We start from the raw sequence: 22,746 nt of genomic DNA on the forward strand, positions 1-22,746 counted from the left end.
GATATCCCATTTGCTTTGCTTTTCTGTGCAGTCTAGAGGCCCGTCGTCGCTCTTCAATAGCCAATTTAATTTCCTTGTCCCACCAGCTTCGTGGTTTCCGTTTACCCCTCCAGCGGTTTTTTTCCCTTACTTTGTTTATTTCCTTTTGTATACAACTAACAACCTCGTCATATTCCCACACCTTTGTTGGCTGTGCTTCTAATTCTCTTTCGATGCTATTGACGATGTCTGCTATCTGCTTTTCGCTTACTTTCGGGAGCCCAACCTCCTGTGTTTTCTTCCTAGCCCCCCCACTGTCAAATTTCAGGATTATACGCCTGTGGTCGCTGCCCAGACTGTTTTCTCCTTCTTCATCTATCGTCATTTGGTTCAACCGCTCGTACGTGTGTTCTGAGACCAGGCCGTAGTCTATGCAAGACTGTCTACTGCCGCTTTGCCACGTTATCTGCCCGTCGCATTTATGTTCCCGGTTAACTATTACCAGTTGCTGTTCTTCACACATATCGATAACCATTGCACCGTTATAGTCTGTATATCCATCCAGATCCTCAATGTGGGCATTTAAATCTCCTACTAATATCACCTCGCCAGATTCTTTAAATTTTTTTATGTCCTTCCTGAGGCAGTCCACCCACTCTTTATTTTGTTCTCTGGCGTCATTCCCTGTCCACAGATAGGCCACTCCCAACCGTGTCTTTTTTCCCCCCACCGTTCCACTAACCCATAAGTGCTCCTTACAGCCCTGATTTTCCCTCTGCCAATTCCCCCCTCGCCTAATCAACATGCCCACGCCTCCACCCTTCCTTTCTCCCGCTGCCCTGTTGCACCCCACCCATAAGTAATCATCCATCACTGGTGGCTCCTTCATATCTCTCAGGTGGGTTTCTGTCAGGGCGTACACGTCAATTTCTTCTTTCTCGAGTTGGGTTTGTATCTCCATCCATTTTTCCTGCTTGCGGCCGCCTTGCATGTTTATATAACTAATTTTAATCCCCCGGTTTATTTTCCTTTTCTTTCCTTTGTGTTTCCGCCGCCGTGCATCATTGCCCCCTCCTTCCTGCCTTTCACCACCCCCTCCACTCAGTCCGCCTTCTTCTTGAACGTTTGGCCTCCCCCCAAAAAAGCCACCGCGCGGGCTGCCAGTCGGTGCCCTACGTGCTCAGCTAGACGGTTACTGAAGTGTATGCCGTCAGACACAAACGCCCTGTTGCGGCCTGCACGGACCAGGTTTCGGTTCAGGTTGACCACTTCGAACTTCATCGTTTTACCCAGAGTCCAAAGCTCCCTGTTTGCCGTAACCACCGCCCTTTCTACGTGGACTCCCTGTTTCTGCACCTCCGGCACCGTGCAGACAGCAATCTGCACATCCTCCGAGGGCGCCCTCAGCTCCGTGATCCCCTTCGCAATCTGCTTTGCAAACCCTCCCCCGCGTCCCTGCAACACATCGTTCACACCCCCCATTACCACTACTACAGTCGCCCCACCGACAACCAGCGCCACCTATGTTGACGTAGGGGTCCTTAACCCGTTTTTTTCCCTCTCTGCACCACACAGACACACACACCTGCACCACCAGAGTGTCCTTCATCCCTCCCCCCCCCCCCCGCTAAAGCAGCTATCACAATCCCCTCGTCCAGCGAGAAGGAAAAAAAAGAAAACACGGAAAAAACATCAAGTAACAACAGCACTAAAATGACAATCAGCAGCAGCAGCTGGGCGGAACAGACTTCTTTGCAAGCACTAGCTGTAAAGAAGTTAGCTAACTGAGACTAGCAAGTAAAAATGAGGGCCTTCGGTTGCGGAAATAAGCCCGCCGTCCGGCGCGAAATCACTAGGGTGACCGCTTCCTCAGATTATACCGGTGCGTGGTCCGAATGCGGTCCGCCGCACCGGGTGTGCGCCGTTGCTTACACGAAGAGCCACTGGGCGCTGGCGCAGGCTCGTCAGACCTTGACGCAAAGGCTTTCAGGTCTGCGATATGGGCACGGCTGAGTTTTCCAGAAAGCGGGTCTTTCAGCAAGTACGCGAGTGGAGTCCAAGCTTTTTCCACTCGGTACGGACCAAGCCACTTTGGAGCGAGCGAAGTTGAGAAACCCTTGCTCGCGTCGCTAAGAGCGTGGTTGCACTTCAGGGCGAGGTCACCCACCTTAAATGAAAGGTGGCGACGTTTTCGGTCGTTCTGGGCCTTTTGCTCGGCCCCGGCCGATGCCAAACTTTGCCTCGCTCTACTGAGAGCTCGACAAAGCCTGTCCCGAAGTGTGGAAGCGTAAGCAGAACAGTCTGCCGGTTCTTCCTAGTCTCCGAGCTGGCATTGCATGACACTGGTCACCGGATTTGCCAACTCCCTTCCGAAATTAAGGAAGGTGGGAGAGAAACCAGTAGAGCGACTATCGGAGGTTCGGATTGCAAACGCGAGTTCACTCAAATGGTCTGCCCAGTCCTTTTGACTTTCGGCAAAGGCCGCCAACATCGGTTTGAGCGTATGATTGGTTCGCTCCGTCAAATTGGACTGGGGATGGTAGGGCGAAGTGGTGCTGTGATCTATTCCTAGGGAACGGCACGTGTCGCGAGAGCAAGGTTTCCAGCTCCAGTATCTTCTCAGGAAATTTGTGCAAAACCAACTCCTGCTTCTTTTTTAAGTCTTTCTTTGTACTCTTCTACCTTTGGGTTTGTTTCTCTGGCCATTACAGAGCTTCGGCTTTAGACTTTAATGGAATGTGGGATAAATCGTGTTTTCCAGCCTGGGACAGGCGCCTACACGCTGCATTTTACGGCTCACAAACCGAGCAGTCAAGGTCGCCCCGTTCGGGATTAGAAGGGGAAAGCTTACTAGGAAAAGCGTCTAGCAGGAGGCAGGTCCGGCGCCACCGTCTGAGTCTAAGCCATTGTTAACAGGCACGCGTGTCATTGAGAATGACATGGGGACGCGACCACTTAGCCTGACCGAGACATAGTGGCGGCAGGTAAACGACCATATTCTCTCGCGCTGTTGTTAGGATGTCGGGGCGCCTCGCTGTCGCATGTCCACCTGGTAAGCAATGGTGTACCCATCGCCCTTAAGGACGCTTCTAGAAAGCAACAGTTAATGGAAGAACTTACGGGGTCCGAGCGTGGGAACGGCCGCCGGCGGTAGTCGACCGAAGGAAGCAGCACGGCCTGGTATGGGAGAGAGTGTCACGTGAGGAGGACCTTTCCCTTTGCGTGTTTCATTTTGGTAAGGAGGTTTTTACAAATGTAGTGCCTTTTATGAAAGTGTTTCTGTGATTGGTTGAGATGCTGCGAGTCCGAACATGTGATTGGTTTTTGTGAAGACTCTTTGTTCGACCAAGGGTTAAAAAGAGGATGTTTGAACTTGAAAAGTGAGCGGAGCGGAGTCGGGGTCAACGGCGGATCTCACCACCGGAGACCAGCTATGCGGGCCGAGGGGTATGCCACTATTTTCTATGTTTTGTCTTTGTAACCCAGTGCATTTTGTAACTTGAAGTTGTGTTAGCTAAATAAACCCCCAATGAGTGCTCCCCGAATTCATCGTGTTGACTTCTCATCGATTGCCTCCGCGGAGTTTCAACCACACTTATTCGTCTCCCTGGTCGTCCGATGCGCCTAACTTGAACAACCCCGACGTTTCGCTACAAAGTGGTGGAGGTTGCTCGGTAACGATAGTCCCGCTCTGAAATTATGCCCCGAGTCAACAACAAATATCAGGAACCTACCTCTGACTGCTCTACTATGACGGAACCCCCTACCTTCTTCTCTGCTATGTCTACCCCCCAAGTTAAACCATTCGTCGGACCACCAGTCTTTAGAGGCGCGCCGGAGGAATCTATTTCAGAGTGGCTACTTTGCTACGAACATGTAGCGTCGCTTAATAATTGGGACCAAGCCACGAAGGTGAAATTTCTATATCTGGCTTTAGACGGAGATGCGAAAAAGTGGCACACCACTCAAATTCTAACCGGTGCTCCTAATACATGGGAAGAATGGGCGACGCTACTTAAAACGTCCTTTACGAGTCGCCACTCAGTCGAGATCGCCCATTTGCGGCTACAAAACCGCACCCAATTGCCGTCCGAAACCCCCGAGCAGTACTACTATGACGTCGTACAGCTGTGTGCAAGAGTGAACCCGTCCATGACGGAAGATGATCGGTTGCGGCACCTTATGCGCGGTTTGCGTCCGGATATTCTGGAGAAGGTGATAATCGCAAACCCGGAGAGCTGCACTGCATTCCTCCAAATTTTGCAACGCATAAATCTGGCAGCTTTGATGAGCCGTGCGTCGGCGCCACAACCGATTGGCATCCAGTATTCCACCGGATTACAGTCGTGGATGCAAAACATCGCACATCCCGTAGGGTTCGCACCCACCGCAGCGACAGGGTACTCTCCTCCTACGTGTGTCGCCACTTGCGCCGCGGCCGAATTGCGTTGCCCACGGGAGGCCGCTGACAGCGAAAGAGACCTAAAAGCGATTGCGGACTCGATCGCCGTGCTGTCTGACCGGCTAAAAAGCATCGAAGACGAGGTGCGTCGCCCCCCAATGCCGTGGCCTCAGAGAACTTCCCGTGCCAACGACGGGCGTCCCCGATGCCAGATTTGCCGCCGCATAGGCCACATAGCACAACAGTGCTGGCAGCGATTCCGAGATGGCAGGAACGATCAGGCGGAGCTCCAAGGCAATCAGAATGTACAGCCTAATCCTTCGGGAAACGAGAACGGCCGGGCCTAGGGGGCCAGCCCGGCCGCCCCATCGGCACATTGTCGGAAGGTCAGCTTCTCACAGTCCCCACACGAGCCAACGGTACAGAAACAAAACTTGTAATTGACACCGGCTCGGCCGTAAATGTCATCTCAGAAGAATTAACTAACAAAATAGGTGCTTCATTCAAATCGAGAAAAGACATATTCATCCGAGGAATTGGCGGAGGCTTGCTCACCCCCAATGGCGAAGCTGAAATAAAACTTGAATTTGGCACCACCAAAGTTCACGAGACGTTTTTAGTGGTCAAGGATTGCCCGTACGAGCTACTCGGTGGTCTTCCTTTTTGTCGAGCAGCCCGGCTTCTCATTGACTTCTCCAAAAAAGAGCTGCAACTAAACGGTGAAATTTTCCGGCTACGTATAGACTCAAGTGCCCCCGAACATAATGATGTACTTGCAGTGCGGTGCCACGAGCAAATTCGCATTGAACCTCACACAGAAGTCGCTATTGAAGTAAAGGTCGCAAGGGACGGAATTCACCTCGTCGAACCGAACAGCACGCTCAAAAACGGACTTCAGGTTGCACGCACAATAACGAGGATCGTGCATGGGAGAGGCCTCATTCGCATAGCTAATCCTACCATGTCGCCAGTAAACCTGCTCAGCGGAACAAAGCTTGGATGGGCTTCATCTATTCATGACGCACAGCTGGCAATCACGGCCCCCGAGAACGATCAAGTGCCTCAAGAGTTTGACATAGAGTCTGGGGATCACCTACAGCCATCTGAGCGGGATGAACTGCTGTCGCTCATTGAGAAATACCGCCATCTATTTACGAGCAGTGACAACCCCATCCGGCAGACTCCTGTCGCTGAACATGTGATCGACACAGGTGATTCTCGACCAATTCATCAGCACCCATATCGTCATTCCGCTTTTGAAAGACAACAGATTGAGCAACAAGTAGAAGAAATGCTGCGCGATGGGATAATTAGAGAGTCTCACAGTCCTTGGTCATCACCTGTCGTCCTCGTGAAGAAGCCAAATGGGACTTGGCGTTTCTGCGTCGATTTTCGCAGAGTCAATGAAGTCACTAAAAAAGATGTACACCCACTGCCACGAATTGATGACATTCTCGACGTGCTACAGGGATCAAAATACTTCACCACACTTGATCTAACATCAGGCTACTGGCAAGTGGGCATCAAGGAGGAAGATAAGCAAAAGACCGCATTTTCCTGTGGACCCGGTCTGTATGAATTCAATGTTGTCCCTTTCGGCCTGTGCAACGCCCCTGCCACATTTCAGAGAATGATTAACAAAGTCCTCAGTGGTCTTCTCTGGAGAGTTTGTTTGGCCTACTTGGACGACATCGTTATTTTCTCGAAGACTATGGCAACTCATTTGCAAGATTTGGAAAGTGTGTTTTCGGCTTTGGACGTGGCAAACTTACGACTGAAGTCCGAGAAATGCAGCTTTGCTCACCAGGAGATCAATTATCTTGGACACATTCTCACAGGTGAAAGCATTCGGCCGGACCCAGACAAAGTAGCAGCAATCGAAAAATTCCCAAAGCCACGAAACAAGAAAGGTGTACAGAGCTTTCTCGGAATCTGTAACTACTATCGGCGATTCATCAAAGATTTCTCTCGCATTTCTCGACCTCTGACCAACTTAACCAAAAAGGATGTTCCTTTCGTTTGGGATGCGGCATGCGAAGTGGCCATGCAAACCCTCAAAGAGAAGCTGATCACAGCCCCAATTCTGCGTCAGTTTGAGCCGGGAAAGCCGATAGAGGTGCATACTGATGCCTGTGATTACGGCATTGGCGCCGTGCTTGTACAGAAAATTGGAACTCAAGAGAGAATCGTCGCCTATGCCAGCCGCCACCTTAACAAGGCTGAGATGAACTACAGTACCACTGAGAAAGAATGCCTCGCCGTTGTGTACGCCTGCGGACAGTTTCGGCCATACGTCTTTGGTTCTAAGTTCACGGTCGTGACTGACCAAGCCAGCCTGGCTTGGCTAATGAAAGTAAGGAATCCGAACGGTCGTCTTATGCGATGGTCCCTGTTGCTTCAGGAATTCGACATAACGTTGCGACACCGCCCTGGCCTCAAGAATGGAAATGCCGACACGCTTTCCCGCCTTCCTCATGATCCCGCGCCTGCAAGCGAAGAAAACCCCTTACCGTTGCTGGTTCTGGATCAGGTGGATGTTGGAAAAAAGCAGAGGGCAGACCCATGGATGAAAGAAATTATGCAGCACCTCGAGCACCCAGATGCGCCCGTTGTCAGGAAAATTAAAAGAACGGCACGGAGCTTTCGGTTGATCGACGGTGTACTGTATCGAAGGGCGAAGGGGTTTCAGGAGGATCGTGCTGCGCTCGTTGTCCCCAAGTGCTTGAGATCTGAGATTTTAAGGTACTGCCATGACGCCACCACGGCAGGCCACTTAGGTGTCAAGCGCACATGGGAGAAAGTTCGTTGCCGATATTTCTGGCCGAATATGTTCTCGTACGTAAGCAAGTACGTTCTCTCCTGCCCCGACTGCCAGACACGAAAGCAACCACCGGGGAGGTCGGTCGGTTTCCTCCAACCGATCCCACCTGCAGGTCGACCTTTTCAGCAGGTGGGCATGGACTTCATTGGGCCTTTCACTAAATCCAAAGCAGGGAACCGCTACATCGTCGTGATTACCGACTACCATACGAAATGGGTCGAGGCTGTCGCGTGTCCAGCGGCCACTGCCGCAGAAGCAGCCAGAGCTTTCGTCGAACAAATCGTCCTACGTCATGGTGCCCCGGAGAAAGTAATAAGCGATCGTGGGCAGCACTTTGTCGCCAACTTGACCGAAGAAGTATTCCGGCTCGTGGGTAGCGAGCATGCCACCACAACAGCATACCCCCCACAGGCCAACGGCTTGTGCGAGCGTTTTAACCGCACGTTGGCTGACATGCTCAGCATGTACGTTTCCTCACACCACCGCGACTGGGATGAATTCCTACCGTACGTTCTATTTGCATACAATTCTTCCACCCACGAGACGACTGGATTCACTCCCTTCTTTCTTCTTCACGGACATGAACCGACACTACCGGTGGATGTAGGGTCGGGCGCGCAACGCGGATTCGACTACACCCTGGATGCAATGAAAGTGGCCCGCAGGCTGCGGCAGGCTCGAAAAATAGTAAATGAACGGGAGAAGCGTCAGCAGGAGAAGAACAAGCGCAGCTATGATGCTGGGCGACGAAGTGTTGTTTATCATCAGGGCGACTTGGTGTACTTGTGGACTCCCTCCCGGGCGAAAGGGAAGACGACAAAGCTTCTTCACAAATATCACGGACCTTTCCGTCTTGTGCGCCAGGTAGCCGAGAACAACTGGGAGGTGGTAGACCAAACTGGGAAAAAACGTGACGTTGTGAATGTGGCGCGTTTAAAGCCCTGCCACGTTCGATCGGGCTCCAATGCCGACTACGCGGACGATGAGTCTGACGATAATCATGAGGTGCGCGATCTCGGTGGTGATGTGCGCGAGGGAAGTGCCAGGAGAGATGACCACGGATTGCATCGAAGTGTTGTGCGCGAGTGCGGCTCCAATGGTGATGTGCGCGAGTGCGGTTCGCGAGTGGGTCAGGAACTCCGTTTGCAACATTGTGTGCGCGGGACACAGACCAGTGTTCCAGTACAGCAGTGCGAAAGCTACGACACGGACACTGAACTTTACTCGGACTGGAAGACATTTTCAAGTAATAACAATGCACAACAGAATGTCAGTGCTTACGAAACGGACACTGAATTGTATTGCAGTACCGATGAGTGAACCCATATATTTCTGTGTCCAATGATTTTGTTTTGTTTTTCATCTGTTGCTTTTATGTAATTTTTTTAAAGCCTCTCACCTGTTATACACATGCATAAGTGTCTGTTGAATGCAAAACCTTTTTGTATAATTAGTCTATTTATTGTCGTGTTTTGCAGATAAAACGAGTGGGGCACTCTTTTTCGTAGGGGGGAGGTGTCGCGAGAGCAAGGTTTCCAGCTCCAGTATCTTCTCAGGAAATTTGTGCAAAACCAACTCCTGCTTCTTTTTTAAGTCTTTCTTTGTACTCTTCTACCTTTGGGTTTGTTTCTCTGGCCATTACAGAGCTTCGGCTTTAGACTTTAATGGAATGTGGGATAAATCGTGTTTTCCAGCCTGGGACAGGCGCCTACACGCTGCATTTTACGGCTCACAAACCGAGCAGTCAAGGTCGCCCCGTTCGGGATTAGAAGGGGAAAGCTTACTAGGAAAAGCGTCTAGCAGGAGGCAGGTCCGGCGCCACCTTCTGAGTCTAAGCCATTGTTAACAGGCACGCGTGTCATTGAGAATGACATGGGGACGCGACCACTTAGCCTGACCGAGACATAGTGGCGGCAGGTAAACGACCATATTCTCTCGCGCTGTTGTTAGGATGTCGGGGCGCCTCGCTGTCGCATGTCCACCTGGTAAGCAATGGTGTACCCATCGCCCTTAAGGACGCTTCTAGAAAGCAACAGTTAATGGAAGAACTTACGGGGTCCGAGCGTGGGAACGGCCGCCGGCGGTAGTCGACCGAAGGAAGCAGCACGGCCTGGTATGGGAGAGAGTGTCACGTGAGGAGGACCTTTCCCTTTGCGTGTTTCATTTTGGTAAGGAGGTTTTTACAAATGTAGTGCCTTTTATGAAAGTGTTTCTGTGATTGGTTGAGATGCTGCGAGTCCGAACATGTGATTGGTTTTTTGTGAAGACTCTTTGTTCGACCAAGGGTTAAAAAGAGGATGTTTGAACTTGAAAAGTGAGCGGAGCGGAGTCGGGGTCAACGGCGGATCTCACCACCGGAGACCAGCTATGCGGGCCGAGGGGTATGCCACCATTTTCTATGTTTTGTTTTTGTAACCCAGTGCATTTTGTAACTTGAAGTTGTGTTAGCTAAATAAACCCCCAATGAGTGCTCCCCGAATTCATCGTGTTGACTTCTCATCGATTGCCTCCGCGGAGTTTCAACCACACTTATTCGTCCCCCTGGTCGTCCGATGCGCCTAACTTGAACAACCCCGACGTTTTGCTACACACGTATCACCAAACACCCGAGCGGTGAAATACGACGCATTGTCCGTGATCAATCTTTTCGGAAAGCCGAACCGACAAAACACTTCCTGTAGCCTCTCTAGCACCGCTCGCGCTGTCACTTTCCGCAGCGGAAACAGCTCCACCCATTTGGAAAAATGATCAACAACTATCATCCGATGTATGAACCCCTGCTTACTCCTGGGGAACGGCCCCATTAGATCGCAGGTGGCTACTTGCCACGGACGCTCACTGACAGTCGGTTTCATCAAGCCGGGCGGCTTGCCACCCCTTGATTTCACCGTTCGACAGACGTGGCAAGAACGGCAATAGCGAAAAATGTCACGCTTCACGCCAAGCCAAGTCACAACCTTGCTCAGTTTCGCAAAAACTTTAGAGCCACTCAGGTGACCGGCAATGGGCTCGTCATGAGAGGCTCGCAACAGTGCGGCTCTCAGACTTTTGGGCATAACCACCTTAAACGGGTCTATGGACTCGTCATCAGTGGCTATATATTTCAGCAGGAGCCCGTCATGGTCCAGCAAAATGAATCCGCCGGGGACTCAGCGACACACGCTGTTTCAGCCCCCTAATCGCGCCCGCCGCAGAACAAGCAGCGTAACGGCGCGCCTCTCAAGACGGTTTAACGGCGCCCGCCGCAAAGCAAGCAGCGTATACGGCGCTCCGTCCCTCCGAGACTCGAAACGGATCACTCTGCTGAGCCTTCAGTAGCTCTTTGCTGCCGAAAGCAACTCCCATTCTCTCAAATGGGGGAGTCTGGTATCGCGCCCACTCAGGACCGCAGCAACCGCCGCGTGCACGGCGTCACGGGTTCACTCTCGGCACGGTGGCCTTCGGAAAGTTCCCCCCGCTCGGCGCTACGCAGTGCGCCGCTTACCTGGATAGCAGCCAAGGTCGTCCTCATGGGGACTCCCCCTTTTCGCCGCTGTTTCGCCCCCGACGCTTGCCAGTGCTAAGGCACCGCGAGCGGCCGTCGCACCGGAAGCCAGGTTCTCGGCAGACAACAGGGGGCACGAGATAGCGCGTCAGCTACCACGTAGGAGTGTATTCACCACAAAAAGGGGTGACGACACAGGCGAGCACCGAAGGGCGCCCGTCGATAGAGGCGGTGGCCTCTTTGTGCAACGCGGCATGCCACGGAGCAGACATGTTGCGACGAGCCCGAATCGCGCAGGCGAACTGGCTCGCTAAGACTAACCAAAGGCTTAATGAGCCTTTGATACCGCGTTGGGTACCAAGCTGCTAGGTTGCATAGCAGCCAGCGGGCAAAATTCGGCAACGGCTGAGGCCGTGGTGCCGATCTGCGCCCCGGAAGCTCCACTGAGAGCCGTTTCGGAGCGCTGTGACATGGAACTGCCATGCATTCCAAAGGGAGCAGTAGTAGTCCAATTTGCCCTTGTGCACTGTTCGGGTTGGGCTATGGCCCCGGACCCAAAACACGCTACCTCTCCAGTGGGAGCTGATACGTAGCGCCTCGTGTCATCCCGACTGGGGCTTGTGACAAGTGAGGGTGCGCGATTGTGACGCTCAAGGGGGCACTGGCCCTGTTCTCGAGCAATGCGGTATCTGCTAAAAGGGTCAGCGGACAGGACTCACGCGGAGCAGACATAACGCGGGCAAACGCGGCGAGCCTGATTCGCAAAGGCGGGCCGACTCGGCTAAGACTAATCAAAGGCTTAATGAGCCTTTGATACCGCGTTGGGCGCCAATATGGTGCCCCCGCTACTAACTGCAACGGACGATCACCGCGGGTTCACGCTTAGCGAGCCACAGGGCCGCTACTCCGTTTACTCGCTTGTAGCGCACCGCTCAGCGCGCGCTCAACTAATAAGGCGTTTAGCGCGGCGAGGCAAACAGACAGTGTTCTAATGTAAAAGTACACAACACTTTATTGCCTCTGGCGGCACCCCGAACAACAGTACAACGTCCGCTCCCGGGACGCGGGTAGCAAAGGCACCCGCACGCGGACGTTCACAATAAGGGGAAAACCGCGAGCACGTCGCAGCTGGCAATGGCGAGCTTTGACACGCCGGTCGGGAAAAGTCCCTCGCGGCTATGCTGCGCACTCTCACGATGACCAATGGGCCTAATCGCAAGTGTTAGGGCAAACCTCGTACGCGTAGGCCTACGGCAAGTGCGGCTCGTTGTGGTACGACCACTTCAAGCACTAGGCACCGCTCTGGGCTTAGCGTACGCTACCGAAGCTAGCACTCGAGTAAACACGCCTGCCGAGGTGCCCAAGGCCACCCCGGGCAGGTTACAGTCCGGCGATTCCCAAAGGGGACGCGGACGAAGGAAAACACGTGCTTACCCGGCGCTGTCCACGGAGAAGAGACCGCTCCATCGGCGCGCGCAGTGGCGCGCGCCATGCCCGCACGTGGCGCCATCTATCGCCACGTGGTGTTAACAGAGCAGGAAAGCGAAAGGGTGTGGCCGTGTGGCGGAATGCCCGCGAAAGGGTCGCAGGCGCGCCTCAGATCCCCACAAAAGAAAGGGTTGCTACGTTATACTCGCTGGGCATAACCTCCTTGGTTTTAGAAAAGTTTAGTGAGCGTTGGGCCGCAGTTTTATGAATACAGTGAACTAGTATATACCAATGAACTCGAGGTGGTTAAAGGTGGGAAGTAGACACGAAGCGCAAGCCGAAAGAAAGTGTGCGTGTACCTCCTCTCGTTCAGTCCTTGGAATGTCCGCTGGATGGCGGTGCTTCTATGTGGGGAATATATGATGAAAATATGCGAGATGGTGGTACTTGGAGTGGTGAATAGGTGGACGAACGGACACACAGACAGATGCATGGATGGACTCACGGATGTCTGCACTGACGGATGGACGCCTGGACGGACGCAGGGGCGGATGCATGGACGAACGCAGGAACGGACGCACAGATGGACATGCGGACGCACGAACAGACGCACGCACGGACGGGCGATTGGACGCGTGGACGGTCACACAGACGGACGCTTGGACGGACGGAAGCAAGAACGAATGGACGGACGGATGTTTCGCCCCACTCTCCATCATTCACTCCGTGGATATGCTGCCATTTTTTAAATTTGTTGCTCGAATAGATGATCAAAACTTGAGAGCAATATTAAAGCACACAGACGAAACATGTGCGTGTTTTTAATTTTTACTGCGAATCGCAGCGAGCCTATTCTGCCTCCGCTTCGCATGCGTTCATATTCAGGTGCTTTGCGCATCGTGAAGAGGCAACCCCTTGCAATGAAACTACGTTTTCTACCACGTTCCAGCACTCATCAGGCTCATCTGTCTTCCCACGTTTATCTAAATGTTCAAGCATGCAGCCCTGGCTGATAATACCGCTAGTCTCACGTCCATACAAGTGTCACACCTTACATGTTAGGATTGAAAGCCAAGCGATCGGCGAGGACACAGCCGGCTTAACTCGAAAGAGGATGCGCGGCGCTGGGAACGCCGCCTCAATAAGCTTCACGCCACAGCACCACTCGCGTCTCGTGCGTGTGGGCTGGTTCGGGCACAGTATACCTTGTTTGAACATGGCGTGCCCATGCGTATGAGGCACACGATTATCCCGCTCAAGTGCCGAAAAAGGCAGAGGAGGGATTTGGCTTGCGAAGACTACACGGGGCAAGCAGCAAGGGCTTCAAGCGTGCCACCTCGTATCATGCATGGTTTCGCGGCGCTTCAAAACACTGGCTTTCTCAGCTTCTAATGAAAGAGATGGAAAAATTCTTGTGGCAGTCTACCTGGTTTGCCGAACCTTCCGTCCGCCCAGGCATAAGCTGGACAGGACGCAGGCGAACTGCAGATGTGCACGTACCCTAAGCTCTCACTGTGTAGCAGACTACCCGAATGCACATCCTACATATATATGGAAGGTCCGGCGTATTGACGTCGCCACATGAACCCACAAGCTCTGGCAATGTATCAAAAACTCGGAAGGTGCTAACTCCGGAACCCTTCGGCAGCGGTGGGCCGCTGCCTTGCGCAGCCCCAACGACCAGCCTAGAGCCTTCCAGCAGGCACTAAGCAGTTCCTTTAAGTTCGCTCACCACCAATGACATCGACACCGGAATGTCTGCGAAACGAGCTCTGTAACGCTATCGCGTTAGATATATTACGTGCTACGTGACACCAGCGGCCAATTAAGGCACGATCGTCCCTAGACGTCCTGGCGGCGAGCTGCGCCAGCTAATTACCACAGGTGGAAGCGCACAGATATACACGATAAAATTAACTGAGGACAACATGTGCCTGATTGAAGGCAGGGTCTTCCAGCAGGCACTGAGTCTTCGCGTGCAAGGTCTCGAAGTCTCCACGTGGAATATACCTAACCCCTGGTCGGCTAAAGTTTTGTCAGACTGCCAATAAAGTTGTTAGCAGCCGAGACAATGCTCTTTATAATGGGCAACAACTTCCAGTGACTGATGAATTATTCATTATGTCACCTGGTGAGAGGACCTTTAAGGCAACTCGCAGGTGAAAGCTGCCGTCTTTCTTCATCGATGTATCTCTTGTTACTGTATATGCTATCTTTAGGTATCATATAGAGGGAGCAGATATGTCGACTTGCCCTGCCCCCTTTCGAAAACCTTTGAAGGGGAAGACGCTACGGATCTCCGCAAGGTGCAGACGGGAGTCGTTTCAATATATCGGGGCTCAGCAACATATAGCGTACGTTGTACCATGACGCTTACCCGTGGTGCGACGGTTCATCAACTATATTTCACTTATCTTTGGAGTGTGACCGAGAGCAAGAGAATCTGCACACTTTTCTTTTAGACAACAATATTGTAAGAAGTTCGGAGCAGTGGGAGGCGCAACTTACCAGCTCGGACCCTGAGGTGCAATTAGCACTTGTGAGTCACGTTAGCGAGCGGCGCAAGCTAGTGGAGCCCTGGACTTGGGGCCCCAATCTCCATGCATGCTCTGAAAACAACTTGTGCCCCTTCACTCAAAATAAAGTTTTGTTATTATTCTTCTCCATTTAACGTAAAACTGCCTCCGAGCATGACCTCCAAGGTTGGAGTCAGTTCATCTGGCTTTGCATTGGCTCCATGATCAGACAACTTTTTGAAAGCCACGACGTTATGTAATGAGTCTAATGACACCCATGATGTCTTTTTGCGTACGTCATAATGACGGCATGACAATGTCACAAATTTCGGCTACTTCCGATGCCGCCGTGGCATCAATGGTAACGTCAAACTTGTGATGATTTATTCAACAATATTTTGCACCACTCGTTCGTGACATTGCGGGAGGCGGGACACCGATGGTTGAATTTCGCATTTGAGGAGGCATCAAGGCATATCTCCCTAAAAAGAACACAGATAGCGTCACTCATATACTTACAAACGTCAACGGTGTCACACGCATCATTCTTGTAGAAGTACTCTGGCTTTCGCGCTGCCTGTGTTTAAAGCTAAAACAAAAGAATCATTACTCTTATCTCGCATGGTCATTCCACTGCCGCTACAAAACATCTACCGCGTCCCGACGACTGAGCCACCGGAGCGCAAAGGAAGACGCGTTCGTTCAGTTTTGCCAAAAAAACAAGAGCCGCATGGATCAAGCGCGAAGTTGAAAAATAGGAGAACGCTCCTGGCTCTCGGCCAGCTTGGACACCATGGTGTCCGAGCCAGGAGCGTTAATTCTCCTGGCTTTTCCTATGGTGACTGTGCACAGCCACCATACCACAGCCGAAGTTCTTGCTCTTTCGTCTCTGCCACACATGCATGGCCCCTGCGCTTCTCTTGATCTAAGTTACGTCGCGCTATCCGCTGAATAGAGGTGTCACAGCTGCCTTCGATAGGGGCCTAGCTGCTGCGACAACGGCGTGCCGAAGAGTCAAGCATTCTGCGGTTTCCGTCGTGGACACGCAGGCCAAAGTGATCAACTGTTCCTCGATTCCGACGACGCATCCCGTGGAGGCCAACCAAGTTGTCTATGAACTCATGACGCAAACGCCGCCGTCAGGTTATTTAGGAGAGGCCGAGTAGCCCAGCAGATTGGTGAAATTCATGGAGGTGGCAAAAACAGTGACAGCTCCACCACGGCCACTGTTTACTTGTGCTACTTTGCGAAATAAATAATTCGTCGGAAGTCAGCGCTGTGCAAGTGTCACACCATGGTGCCTTGTTGAAGATGGTGCACGAACGTGTAGACTTTCACGTTCTTTCAAGTTCGTCAGTTATGGATCGCGTTGACTTTCAACGGATTGTTGTTTACCAAACAACGAGAGAGGAAGAGTTTTGCCTAAAGTTTTTTTATTGCGTGCTACAGCTCCGAACATTTCATTCTCTTAGCGCAACCTTGGTTCTTATGAGCGCCTTCTGAAACACGCACAGAAACACACAAACACGCAGGCACATATACACGCACACGTAAATCCACGCGCGTGAATGGGAATGGCACGACGGAGGTGTTGTACCACTGTTGAACTGTCCCGATTAAAGAAATTGATCATCAACTCCTAATTATAATTGAAACATCGTGGTTTTAACGAGCGGGAACAAGGATACGCTTACGATGCATGCCGCAGTAGAGGGCTCCATTCTTTTCAACCACCTGATATGGAGCCTGCACTGACAACACACACTCTATGGGTCTCTATAGCATTCAATCTTTATCGAAATACGATCGAATTCGCAGTTGGGATGTAACCCATGACTTTAGGGTCAGAAGCCGAGCATCGTATCCAATGTAACATTGCACGGAGGCGGACGATTTGATTGTTGGGGTACACAGTACGCAGGACAACGTATCCATCATGTCATTATTCTCGCATTCATAGCAACAGCGTTTTTAACCCACGAAGTTTTGATATTCTGTTTCAGCAAGACTCACTGACAGAACACATGGGTGCGCTCTACTGTTACATAGGGCACATACCTACCAATCTAAGACCTGCGACCCTGGAGGAGTGCATGGCTGACTGACTTATTCACCATACATCATGAAGACACTATTCGAACATTCGAAACTTCTAAAGCCTGTCTGATGACTAGGTCTTGCTTCTTTCTGAAGACGCGGTCTGGAGTTGGTTTATTTCACAGAGAAAGCTGCTGCAGGATGACAACAGCAACTGGTCTTGATGCCTAAGTTGTTCCCATAGAACTTTTACGATCGCATGGAAGTTGCACCATAAACCTATTTGTGCCAGTCGAGTGTTATACCACAAAGCTACGTCAGTGTTTGAATATCTTTCACAACAATATTCTATACAGGTGTCACATCGGCCAAGGAATCACGCTAACACGTGTAATTTATTGTGGGAAAAGAGTAAAACAACAAGCAGGCCTGACACAATGTCAAATTCTCAATGAGTGGATCGTCCAATGCTCCCAGCTCATTACAAAAGGCACAGCCAAAACTCCACAGCCGTATTTACGACGGGCTCTATAGACTATTCTACCGAGGTGTTTTAGTGCTGCCATGCTTTGCTGTTTGCCTTTGTGTTTCGCGTCCTTAAGAAATAATTGAACAGAGTTGCAGTAGACGCATACACATGAAAGCAGCTTGGTCGGTGCATACGGTGTTTCATGGTCTCATTTATTCACACCGCAATACACCAAACAAGAAAGCATCGACTTCCCAGCCCAAGATGGCAGCACCAATGTGTCATAGGACAAACATAGCCTCTGGAAATTCTGCTTTCCCAGCTTCCGCTGCGGCTATGCAGCGCGTTTTACAACAAAGTCGTTCCGTCTCACTCTTTCTCATTGATAACAGCCTCCACGTACCTCAAACGAATAATCGCCGACTTTCTCGGCTTCAAACTCGAAAAAGCACGGCCAGCCCCACTTGTCGTTCAGCTCAAGCATAGTGCTCACGACGTCCACCGAGGCGGCGTCGCGATTGGCCGGGTGTTGCGGCCAGTGCAGGTTGACCTCGCGCAGGTGGCCACGGATGCGAGGCACGTAGTCCGTGTCTTGGGTCAAGACGTCGTCGCAGGTCTTGAAGAGACGCGCCGCCTTCTGCGCTACCGTCTGGCTTTCGGCCGGGATCTCCACGTTCCTGCCGAAAAAAGTATGCCATGGCAAACCGCAAAAGTTCGCAAACCACGCGAGCATGTGCCAAACTATAGGAAGCCTTCATGTGTGCGCCGCCGTGGTATTTGATGCAGCGACACCACGGGGTAGACAGCCTGGCTGTAGAAGGACCCATACCTGGCGGTTTCGATGACGGTAGCGAGAAAGCGCTCGTTGATACGATTGCGCACCGACGTCCGGTTGTTCGCTGCCCCGCCACACACGAAGCGGTAAAAGTCTTGACACGGACCCACCGACCAGTCCATGGATTCGCCAAGCAGCTGCACGCGAACAGAATGTCAGTCCTAAGCGATGTGTACGGGTGGAATGTTCTTGACACGACTGATCGATATCGCCGCAGTGCACGCGCGTTTCTTGTTTCAATTTCGCACGCACCCACAACAATGTAAGCAATGCTCGACGCAGACCAAGTTCCAAATGGTTCGCGATTGTAGTAGACCAGTTTGTTGAGCGCAGGACGCGAACAATCCTGCTTATTCCAGCGCTTTCGCGACCACCAGCAATAAGGCTGGAAAGTCTAATGCGCCATGCAAAAAAGAAGGCGCATCTCGGTGATGATAAGTTTGATCGACGACCGACGCTCTGATTGCCGATATCAGTGCACAGCGTGGATTGCTTGATGTTGTTTACCCTTCCGTTTACGGGCCCCAAGTGCAGCCAAATAAAGCGTTTCATTAATGCTGCCTTCGTCAACGCCACGATGCCGTAACAATATGCAGGCACACGTGGTCAACTATGTGTGTACTGAAGGGCACGTGATGAATAACTTGAGGAGGTCACTGTGAAATACATTGGTTTTTAACGAGACAATTATAAGCTCAAATAATTACTGAACAAAGGAGACACGTCTGCCCAAACATCTTTGACAGCGCTCAACAATGCACACATCAGCGGTCAACGCCAGCGGTTACAAATGGAAAGCATTGCTATTTGGGTTGCAAAACATTTCACTAAACTTGGTCCCGAACGAACTATGAATGATTGTCGAGATTTGCGCCCCCAAAGCACGGTATGATAAACAAGGATGACGTAGTGGAGAGCTCGCGAGATTGTGACCAGTTGGCGCTGTTTAACGTGCAGCTATTATACCTACTACTACAGCTAGATACAATGAATGATATTCTGACGAGTATCATTACGGAGTGTGCAGTGGAAGCTGGAGGCAGGGTAGTTAGACAAAGCACTGGCAAGCTTTCCCAGGAAACGAAGAATCTCATTAAGAAGCGTCAAATCATGAAAGTCTCAAGTACAACAGACAAAATAGAACTGGCAGAGCTTTCGAAGTTGATTAATAGGCGTAAGGTATCCGACGTAAGAAGGTATAACATGGAGAGAATGGAACACGCTTTGAAAAACGAAGGAAGTGTCAAAGCAGTGAATAGGAAACTTGGGATAGGCAAAAATCGGATGTATGCACTAAGGGACACAGAAGGCAAAATAACTACCAATATGGATAGGATAGTTAAAATAGCGGAGGAGTTTTACAGAGATCTGTACTGTAGCCAGGACGCCACGACTTTAATACTATAAGAACTAGCAGTAACCTAGATGACACCCCACCAGTAATGATAGAAGAAGTCAGAAAACCTTTGGAGAGCATGCAAAGAGGCAAAGCTGCTGGTGAGGATCAGGTAACATGAGATCTGCTGAAAGATGGAGGACAGATTGTGTTAGAAAAACTAGCCACCATGTTTACGAGGTGTCTCCTGACGGGAAGAGTACCGGAGTCTTGGAAGAGCGCTAACGTCATCTTAATACACAAGAAAGGTGATGACGAGGACTTGAAGAATTACAGGCCGATTAGCTTGCTCCCTGTAGTATACAAGCTATTTACAAAAGTAATTGCTAACAGAGTAAAGAAAACATTAGAATTCAATCAACCAAAGGAACAAGCAGGATATCGAACAGACTACTCAACAATCGACCACATTCATACTATCAATCAGGTAATGAAGAAATGCGCAGAATATAACCAACACATAGCCTTCATAGATTACGAGAAGGCGTTTGATTCAGTAGAAATATCAGCCGTCATGCAAACACTGCGGAAACAGGGCGTAGATGAAGTATATATAAACATTCTGGAAGAAATCTACAGGGGATCAACTGCTACCATAGTGCTTCATAAAGAAAGCAACAGAATACCAATCAAGAAGGGTGTAAGGCAGGGGGACACAATTTCCCCAATGCTATTTACCGCGTGCTTACAGGAGGTTTTCAGAAGCCTAGAATGGGAGCAGTTAGGGATAAGAGTCAATGGAGAGTACCTTAGTAACCTGCGCTTCGCCGATGACATTGCATTGCTGAGTAACTCAGGGGACGAATTGCAACTAATGATTACGGAGTTAGACAAGGAGAGCAGAAAGGTGGGTCTTAAATTGAATCTACAGAAAATGAAAGTAATGTACAACAACCTCGGAAAAGAGCAATGCTTTGAGATAGGCACTAGTGCACTTCAAGTTGTAAAAGACTATGTCTATTTAGGGCAGGTAATAACCGCAGAGCCAAACCACGAGATTGAAGTAACTAGGACAATAAAAATGGGGTGCAGCACATTTGGCAAGCAATGTCCAATTATGACAGGTAGATTGCAACTATCCCCCAAAAGAAAGGTATATAACAGCTGTATCTTGCCGGTACTTAGCTACGGAGCAGAAACCTGGAGACTTACAAAAAGGGTTCAGCTTAAATTGAGGACGACGCAGCGAGCAAAGGAAAGAAAAATGGTAGGTGTAACCTTAAGAGACAAGAAGAGAGCAGAGTGGATTAGGGAACAAACGGGGGTTAAGGATATCATAGCTGAAATCAAGAAGTAGAAATGGACATGGGCCGGGCATGTAGCGCGTAGACAGGATAACCGCTGGTCGTTAAGGGTAACTAACTGGATTCCCAGAGAAGGAAAGCGGGTTAGGGGGAGACGGAAGGTTAGGTGGGCAGATGAGATTAAGAAGTTTGCGGATAGAAATTGGCAGCAGCAAGCGCTGGACCGGGTTAACTGGCGGAACATGGCAGAGGCCTTTGTCCTGCAGTGGACGTAGTGAGGCTGATGATGATGATGATGATGATAATTATACCTAAGTACACTGTCCTGTCGCGCTTTGTTGCCATTGAAATGAGGCTCCCGCAGCCGGGATTCGATCTCGCAACCTCCGAGTCAACAGTAGAATGCCCCAACCATTTGACCACAGTGCCGGGTAAGACAAAAAATTGAGCGCAAACATCAAAAACGAGGGTCGTGTGAGCATGGGCGTAGGCAGAATTTTTCTTGCGGAGGGAGAGGGGGGAGGCACCTTTGACCCGGAAGTGGGTGCCGGGCTGGTAGATGTGGTCCAGAGTCATATTGTGCCCTGTATACCACGGCAAATGTAGTTTTCGGTGAGCAGGGGGCTCTACAGATTTAACGACTCGGCCGCCCACCCTCCATATCACTAACTGCAGGCTATGCATATACACCATTAGCCACTGGCTTACTGTCCATGGACTTAAAAAGAAACCTTCTTAAACAAAGCATGTACTTTGTTTGGACAAGCCATAAATGCTTTCCCTAGACATTGACGTGTCCGATGGCTCGATCAATGGAGGGGTGGGTTCACTGAAGCACATACTGTTGGATGACAGGGGAATTCCAAAATGCACCTGGCTCTACTTTCACTCTGAAGCAGCAGGAAAAATCGCTTGCGTTAAGTCCAGGACCATTCAGGAAGTTGCTGGTGCCGTCGTGCCTGTGAATTCGGTTCCCATCCATATACGCACATTAGATGGACAAACACGACCCACTACCCCACATGAGTTGTGGTGACTGTTGCGTCGTTAAAACATCACACAGCTTCGTCATTGCGACAGTCGTCGCACCTCACCGGGAACCTTGTGGACTAACGTCGTGAACTTCTTGCTGCACAACTTCCATGTGGCGTACCTACATGATGCGCCGGTGACAGTCACTGGAGAATTCAACGTTAGCGAATTGTGACATGAAAAACAGTGGCTTGTCACGTTTCTTGGGGCGGAAATTGAACTTCGCCTCCTGTCAGACGTGATACAGTCAACTATTGACAACGCGTGTTCATTACTGTCGTTACTGCATTACTGTCAACTCGGAAACAGTCGACCACGTTCGCTACATTTCGTATGGTTTCTGAATGAGTGAGTGAAACAACTTTATTGACGCTCCGGTATAAAGGGGAGGGGGGAGAGGTAGGGGAATCAATGCAAGAATCTAGCGTGCTCGGACGTCCCGAAGCAGCACCCTACTCGCGTCAAACCCATGGGGGCACCGCTTTAAGCCACTGGCGTTCCAGGATGCCATGCACGGGCTGGACCACGTCTCTTCGGTTGCCTGGCTCTTGACTCATTATTTTGATGCTGATGGTACTTCCTAAATCTTCAAGACTTACTTCGTATAACAGCCCGATGTGTTGCTATTGCACTCATTGCTTGGGTCTTGGGCCAAGACTGACTTCTTTTCTGTTTTTGCATGAGCCACCCCCTTCTGTAACACCTTTATGCACCCTGATGAAGTGAAACTGGCCCAAATACGCCCTCAAGTGGACCGACAGACTGCGTACCGTGGTGTATTCCATGCAGGTCTCGTCGCAGACGGGCTTCATGACTTCTCCGTGCCAGGCCAGGAAAAGCGAGAGCGCGCAGGTGCCGAGAATCAGAGCCGCAGCGAGCGCCACGCACATCGTACGACGCCAGGGGATGCCTTGCACCCAACCGCGCTGACCCTGGTCCGTGGCAACCCCGGCACTTGTGCGTTGGCGTATCAGCTGGGGTGGCTGGGGTCTGAGCTGGTTGCCGGGGTGCGCGTGAGGGTTCGGTGGCTCGGCGGCGACCGCAGTGCCAGATGACCTGCCCGTGTGTGAGTGGAAATCCAGGGGTTGATGTAGCTTGACCCG

Source organism: Rhipicephalus microplus, unplaced genomic scaffold (assembly GCF_043290135.1).
Source record: "Rhipicephalus microplus isolate Deutch F79 unplaced genomic scaffold, USDA_Rmic scaffold_238, whole genome shotgun sequence".
Classification (NCBI taxonomy): Eukaryota; Metazoa; Arthropoda; class Arachnida; order Ixodida; family Ixodidae; genus Rhipicephalus; species Rhipicephalus microplus.